The sequence below is a fragment of the Capricornis sumatraensis genome, chromosome 19, assembly GCF_032405125.1.
Source record: "Capricornis sumatraensis isolate serow.1 chromosome 19, serow.2, whole genome shotgun sequence".
Lineage (NCBI taxonomy): Eukaryota > Metazoa > Chordata > Mammalia > Artiodactyla > Bovidae > Capricornis > Capricornis sumatraensis.
Window position 1 is genome coordinate 65,953,715 of NC_091087.1, and position 8,166 is coordinate 65,961,880.

The 8,166-nt window shown below is 46.9% G+C and overlaps 1 non-coding gene across 1 annotated transcript; it reads left to right on the forward strand.

The window, feature by feature from the left end:
* Positions 1 to 1,001: 1,001 nt before the first annotated feature.
* TRNAW-CCA (transfer RNA tryptophan (anticodon CCA)) lies at positions 1,002 to 1,073 on the forward strand. Its single transcript has one exon. It is a non-coding gene; the product is annotated as a tRNA-Trp (tRNA).
* The last annotated feature ends 7,093 nt before the right edge of the window (positions 1,074 to 8,166 follow it).

Genomic DNA, 8,166 nt, shown 5'->3' on the forward strand with positions numbered 1-8,166 from the left:
GTATTGCTATTGCAAAACGATTTTGACTTGCTGAAGGCTCCGATGGTGGTTAATATCTTTTGGCAATAAAGTATGTTTAAATTAAGGTATGTTCACTGCCTTTTTAGACAGAATGTTATTGCGTACTTGAGAGACCACAGTATAGTATAAACAATTTTTATATGCCCTGGGAAACAAACAAAAAAACTATATGTGTGACTCGCTTTATTGCAATATTTGCCTTATTGCAGTGGTCTGGGACCAAACCCTCAATATCTCCAAGGTATGCCTGTTGCTGCTAGTCTCATTTAGCAACTGGGAAACCGGCAGGGAGAAGCTCTAATGTTACCAGGTCCAAGTTCATTACTGCCTGCCATACCACAGGCCAAGGAATCAACGGACAAGATGCTGGGACAAGGAATAGTGACTTTATTTGGAAAGTCAGCAGACTTAGAAGATGGTCCTAAAGAACCATCTCTCAGAGTCAGAATTCGGCCATGTGGCTTGCTGTGGCAAACTCCTTGGTTCTGGTCAGGCTCCTAGAGGGAATGTGATATTTCTTTGTTTTTGCTCTTTTGCTTTTGCGGCTGCCCACCTCCCTCCCTCATGATGTTCCTATAAACCTCCACGACAAATCTTATTTTCCATAAAAGTATTATACTTTTAAAGGTCAAGCCTGGTAAGCAGAGCCTTGAGCATGAACTATCACGCATATTTCAGGCTGTGGGCAACTTTCTTCTACCGAAGGTGCAGAGCCAGCATGGCTGAGCCCAGGCAACAGAGCAGGGCTGTTAGAGCTACAGGAATAGAACCAATATGGAGTCAGGTTTGTTCTCTGTTGCAAAAAGACTTCCCTAAACTCACAGTACTACGCAGAGGAATCAGAATGGGGGCCCACACACCTCAGCTAAAGCCCTTATTGAAGTTCCACTGCCTCCGTCTTCCCTTATTCCTTCCCCGTCTCATTCCACATCAAAACAGAAGTTACAGGTGCTCTTGTCTTAATAACGAGCAGTTCTGCTTCCCTGGTGGCTCAGAGGTTAAAGCGTCTGCCTCCAATGCAGGAAACCCAGGTTCGATCCCTGGGTCGGGAAGATCCCCTGGAGAAGGAAATGGCAACCCACTCTAGTACTCTTGCCTGGAGAATCCCATGGACAGAGGAGCCTGGTGGGCTACAGTCCACGGGGTCACAAAGAGTCGGACACGACTGAGTGACTTCACTTTCACTTTCACTTTCTGCAGTGCCATTCTGGGCCCAGGGGGCTGATGGGCATGTTGGGTCAGGGTGTGATGGTGATGTGGATGCGCCTGTTGATCCAGCCATCGTCTACAGATCCACAGTGGGGAGTAGCCTGAGAAGGTTTGAGAACTGTGGGGTCAGACAGGCAAGCTGTGCAGGTATCCTCAGGAGAAGCTAGGAGGGGCCGGGCTGAGTCCCAGCTCTGCCTCTTGCCCTGTCACCAACGTGTTCTGTGAGCTTGGACAAGTCGCTTGACTTCTCTGAGGCTCACCTTCCTAGCTTTCCAGCTTCCCTGAAGACAGAGGAGGCAGGAGATTAAAATCCAGACCCTAAGAGAGAAGGCTTGGTGTCTGTTAGGCTGGTCTGCGGTATCACTCCAGCCGATGGCTGGTTGTGTGATTTAGGCGCATTCTCTACTTTCCACCAACCTCAATTTTCTGGTTCATTAAGTGAGGTGAAGGGTCATGCCCACCTTGAGAGCATTTTCCTGGTGATGAATGAAAACAATTAATGTAGTGTTATGCACAGTGGTTGGTGAGTTTCTTTTGTCAACGAAAAATTAATCAATAGCCAATCTAAGAAAGAAATGGAAGATTTTATTTGAGCCAAACTGAGGATTATAAGTCAAGAGACAGTCTTTCAGAAAACTCCCGGGACTGTTCCACCTGAGAGAGGTCAAGGCACGGTTGTGCAAGTTTTTGCGATGAAGTGCATCAAAGCAACACACTGACCTTTACATAGTCCAAGGCGAGGAATGAGTCATTGTGACCCCTTACAGGATTGAGAAAGGAGCCTTATCTCGTAAGGACTTACCTTGCTGGTAACATGTTTTTCCTTTTTGTGGTGGGTAAGCATTCCAGTGTTCTTGCCTAGAGAATCCCAGGGATGGGGGAGCCTGGTGGGCTGCCGTCTATGGGGTCGCACAGAGTCGGACACAACTGAAGCGACTTAGCAGCAGCAGCAGCAGCAGCAAGCATTCCTCTGTCTTCCAAGGGGATCCAGTTAATATGTAATACAGATACACACTAAAGTGAGGGGGGGCGGGTTGTGGCTTAAACGGGCAGAGAGAATTTTATCTTCAAACATGTTCTTGTTCTGGTTTACAGTAATTTTATTTTGTCACCTTTTTACTACTGCTCTTGCCAGATATAGGTGTCCGTGTCATGAGGGCCTCATTTAACAGGTTGGGAAGTATGGTCTGTTATTCTAAAATCTGGAAAAGTGTGTAAGCCTGACATCATTTTTTTTTTTCCTTGAATGCTTGGCAGAATGTGCCAGAGACATCATTTGGGCTTGGAGTTATCTTTGGGAGGAATTTTTTATTTATGGGTTTAATTTCTCTCATAGAGAACTCTTCAGATTTTCTATTTCTTCAAGCAATATTTTTTAAGAAGAAAATTTGCTCATTTAATCTAGCTTTTAAAATTTATGTATATGAAGTTTTCATAACATTCCTTTGTTTATCCTTTAGATAAATAGTAATGGCCTATGTTTCTTCTCTTTTCCACTTTTTTAATTGAAGTATAGCTGATTTACAAGGTTATATTAGTTTCAGGTATACAGCATAGTGGTTCAATATTTTTATAGATTATTAAACTCCACTTATATTATTGTGAAGCATTGACTATGTTTTCTGTGCTGCAGAGTACTCTGTGCCTCTTCATCCGATGCCCCTATCTGGCAAGTCCTCTCCTTCCCGCTTGCCACTGGTCACCACTAGCTTGCTTTGTGTATCTTTGAGTCTGTTTCTGTTCTATTGTATTCATTCATTTGCTTAATTTTTTGATTCCAAGTGTTACTTACAGCACACAGTGTTTCTCTTTCTCTGTTTGGCTTATTTCACCACACCTAGATGTGAGTTTGAGTGAACTCCGGGAGTTGGTGCTGGACAGGGAGGCCTGGCGTGCTGCAATTCATGAGGTCGCAAACAGTCAGACACGACTGAACGACTGAACTGAACTGAAGTGCCTTCTAAGTCTATCCATGTTGTTGCCAATGGTAGAATTTCATTCTTTTTTTTTTCATAGTTGAGTCCGATTTCAATATAGAAGTCCTGGTGGCTCAGCGGTAAAGAATCTGCCTGCAATGTAGGAGACGTGAGTTCAATTCCTGGGTGGGGGAAATCCCTTGGAGAAGGAAATGGCTTCCCACTCCAATATTCTTGCCGGGATAATCCCATGGACAGAGGAGCCTGGCAGGCTACAGTCCATGGGGTTGCAGAGTCAGACACTATTTCATAACTAAATCACCGCCATTGAAGGACACCTTGGTTGCTTCCAGCTTTGGCAGCTATGAATAAAGTTGCTATAAATATTTAGGTGTGGGTTTTTTGTGTGGACAAAGTTTTCACATTGGCTGGGGAAATATATAGGCGCATGATTGCTGAATCATATGGTAAGATCACATTCAATTTTGTAAGAAACTTATGGCTTATCTTTTCATTTTTTAACAATATCTTTTGAGGGGTAAACATTTTACGTAAGTGGAGTCCAATTTATTTTTCATCCCCAGGCAAGCTGGATGGCTCATCATCCTAATTTGGAGACAAGAGAATAATTTTTTCAAGCAATGGCATCAGCTAGAGGAGGAGATGCTCTGTCTTCATCTCTCCCTTTTATCTATCTTTATTTTTCTACCTATCTAGCATCCATCCATCCACCCATTCATCCATCTACATGAACATGGAAGAATCTGCGTCCTGGTAGAACATGTCTAGTAGATAGTGAAGATTTGTGATTGAGGAGATGATAGAGGCAGGGTTACTGGTTTGATGTCCCTGAGGGCCTGAGATGAAATATAACCAAGGGTGTAGGTGGAGGGGTGGCTTCAGCTAGGTCAGGTGCTCCATTATAACGAGGGGGAAATAGACACATGAGCAGAGAGAGCCGCAGGTGAGTAGGAAGACGGTTACCTATATTTTGCCAGCAAAAGGAAGTAAGTTCCCTTGCCCGGGGTGATTCAGGGCAGGAGGTGTCAGAGGTTTGTTGTACTGTGAAGGTATGAAGTATTTACTTAAGACAGGAAGCATGAAAGGGCTGGAACAGACACTGATTGCTGCCAGGGATCAACGGCTGTCTTGAGGCTCAGTGATCATGAATTTAAAACGAGATCTATCAATGTGTTGTGTTTTCTTCTAGCTACATCCAAAAGTTTGAGTGTAGCTGTGAAATAGGGTTAGAATTAGAGGGTTTTGTCACAAAGCTATGATAGAGACAGACAAGGGCAAAGGAACTCAGGGTACGATTGATCATGGAACTTAAGCTGGACGAGGAGGAAGCGAGGACCTGAGGGAACAGAGGGAGGTGAAAACTAGTAGGATCCATGAACGGTGCATTCCTGGGGGTTGGGGGATTGTTGGAGCTGAGTACCAAGAGTAATGAGCTGGAAGGAAAAGAGCAGTGGTCAGAGGGTGGAATAGTTGAGTCTGTGAAGGGATGACGGCAATGATGGTGTGCATGGGATGACTGTGAGAACAAAGTTCCCATGGATTCTTATCAACCTACAGCTGTTCCCTGGCACCAGTTTGAGGTCAGGCTACACCCTTCTCCTTCACAGTGATTCATTCTGTCAGCACTGGGCTCCTTGCCAGTTCAGCTTAAAATTCCATCTGACACACTCGCAGTAAGAACATGTATCTTGCTTGTAGTGAAATCTACTCCCATACCAGGAGTAGTTGTAGTATGACAGGTGCTGTGCATGCCTCCACCAATAGCTCTTTGAGGATGGGACTGTCTCCTCCTCTGTATCCTTTCTGCCTTCGGACCATGCCGGGCACACATCTAGTACTCAGTGGATGCTTTCTCAGATAGTACACAGGGTTGAACGTCAGATGGAGACTTGGGAAGAGCTCAGTCGCTGCCCTGCAAGTCCAAGGAGGATTTCCTCATCGGGAGTGCTGGTGCTGGGTCATCCTTTGCAGGGGCATGGCTGAGGCATGCCAATGCTTCCAAACACAGACACAAAATAATATTGTGTAGGTTTTCTTATCAAAGAGACCCTGAGAGGCTTTCCTTCTCTGCCACTTGTGGAGGGGACCTGAGACCTGGCTGGTGCCTTGTAAGCCCCTGGGCCTGTTGGATGCCAACAGGCAGTGATGACAGGACAGCCTCACTCTCTTTTATGTCACACACACAGACTCCCAGGCCACAGTCAGTGTGGATTTCCCAAGTCCTGCCAGGGGACTGCCTTCCCAGTGGCACCCAAATGCCCTCACCCAAGGTTGTCACCTGCTGCTTCACTGAGCTGAGCACACCTTGTTCAGGCAGCAAGGAAACTGGAAGAAGAAAAATCCAGAAACCAACAGAGGATATGAAGCTGATGGAAGGTCATGAGAGTGAGGTGGGTCAATAAGTCCTCCCAGGAATGTTCACACTGGGCCAATGAGTTTGACTTATAATTGTACAGTTGTTATGGATCTTGGTTTGCTAATCTGTGAAATGGGTCCAATAACTCAGAGTGATCTTGTGTAAAGACACTCTACTTCTGCTCATATCTTCAGTCATAGCTTTTCTTTTTCTTCAAGAGCCCAGAGCATCTGACAGCCTGGCAGGCATTGCAGGAAGGAGGAGGCACACCTGCTTCCCAGCTGACTTTGACTTTAGCATAGGATCATCATTTTCCCCATGCAGAGAAGGTGGTGGCTGCCTTCCTCAAAAAACTAACAGCAGGAAAAGCCTGTCAGCATGAAACTTGTGCAAATGGGATTTGGGAAAGGCACCTGGGCTTGTGGCGTCCTCCTCTTCTGCTCCTGTCAAATCCACAGTTAGCCATGCTCCGTGCACTGCTTGCCAGGGACCACAGTGACCTCAAGGTTTCTGGTTTGGGCAGTGCACAGAATCAGGACAATTTACTGAGACTTAAAGGAAAAGACTCTGATGCTGGGAGGGATTGAGGGCAGGAGGAGAAGGGGATGACAGAGGATGAGATGGCTGGATGGCATCACTGACTCGATGGACGTGAGTCTGAGTGAACTCCGGGAGTTGGTGATGGACAGGGAGGCCTGGCGTGCTGTGATTCATGGGGTCGCAAAGAGATGGACACGACTGAGCGACTGAACTGAACTGAGAGGAAAGGAACAGGAAGAGGGGACTTTCTTTGGGGGTGGAGGACAGAGTGGGAAGAAATGCATCCTTTTTTGAATATGCTAAATATGAGGCACTTCTTGGACATTTGGACAGAGGTGACCAGATGACTGGTAAGGAAATGAGTCTGGAGTTCATGGGAAGTGGGGCTGGACAAAAGGAGCTGAGAGTCTTCAGTGCATAGCAGATTTGGAGGTCACTGAGGGGGCCAAGCTCACCCGAGAATGAAGAATAAGAAAAGATGGGTGGCTGAGGAAGAGCTCTATGGAATGTAAATATTTAATGGGCTCAGTGTGTGCAAAGGAGGTAGGGTGGAAGGAGAATCAGGAAAGCCACGCTGAGCCCAGACAGGAGGGTGTTGAGGAGAGGCTAACAGAGCAGGTAAACGTCACAAAGCTAGGAGGACACAAGGAAGAGGCTCCCCTGCTAAATAAGGGGCTTCTTTTGGGGAGGCAGCTTGATTAAACAATTTAGGTCATGAGCCCAGAAGCAAGACTTGTGTTTGGTGGAATGGACAGCAATTTGGGATATCTTCTGTGGGCAGGGCTGGCTTCCAGGAGGTGCCACCTGGGCTCTTAACAGGTCTGGAATGTGGTTTAATGCTCGGCTGTCTCCACATTGAAATGTGATTTATGAACAGGGGCCCCACATACTCATTTGTACTGAGACCTACAAATTATGTAGCAGGTCCTAGAAGTTTGGTTGTGGCAGGAAGGAGGGAGCTGGGACTGTTGCTGGAGAAGGAACTGGAGTTTGAATGTTCAGGTGAAGGTTCTAGAAGAAAGGTTGGAGGTATGGAAGAGAGAGGAGTCAGTCAATAAATGAAGTCTTGCTGAGGCAGTAGGGAGTGTGATATGACCTGATCACATCTTAGACAAAAGGTGGGTCACCTTTTTAATAAACTGCAACGAGATTTAAACAATCCTTAAAGGATTCAGTTCAGTTCAGTTCAGTCGCTCAGTCATGTCCGACTCTTTGTGACCCCATGAATCACAGCACGCCAGGCCTCCCTGTCCATCACCAACTCCCAGAGTTCACTCAGATTCACATCCATTGAGTCAGTGATGCCATCCAGCCATCTCATCCTCTGTCGTCCCCTTCTCCTCCTGCCCTCAACCCCTCCCAGCATCAAAGTCTTTTCCAATGAGTCAACTCTTCGCATGAGGTGGCCAAAGTACTGGATTACTTACCGTTAAAGAAAATATAACCGATAGTGTCTGGGCTCAACCCCAGGGCAAGTTTCTCAGTCTTGAAGTGAAGGGAGCTATTTGCCTCCTGGCTACCTGGTCCTTCTCAGAGTGGGTGAGGAAGACTTCCGTGTCACACAATTTCTGGGCGTTATCAACAAACTTCCGTGTGAGTATGCTGCTTCCCTCCCTGTATAGGCCTCCCTGGTGGCTCAGAGGGTAAAAAAAATCTGCCCGCAATGTGGGAGACCCAGGTTCAATCCCTGGGTTAGGGAGATTCCCCTGGAGAAGGGAATGGCTTCCCACTCTAGCATTCTTGCCTGGAGATTCCCATGGCCAGAGGACCTTGGTGGGCTACAATCGGACATGATCGAGCGACTCACACTTCATACTTTCTCTGGCCCCAAACAGCATGCTGTCTGGCTGGCATGCCCTGGGGGTGGCAGGAGGGTGCAGAGGAATTGACTGTAGTGCCCATGGAACCCTTTGTCTGGGATTTGGGCCAGGCTGAATCCCAGACCCTCCAGGCCCTGGGTGTGTGCTGCTGGCCTGCCCTGGAGACCTAGCAGGGTGAGGGAAATGGAGATACTCACCAGGGAGAAGATGGTATTCCTGCCTGGAGTGTGGATATCATCTACCAGTACAGGCTGAAGGCAAAGTGGGGGTCCTTCAGGGAGGC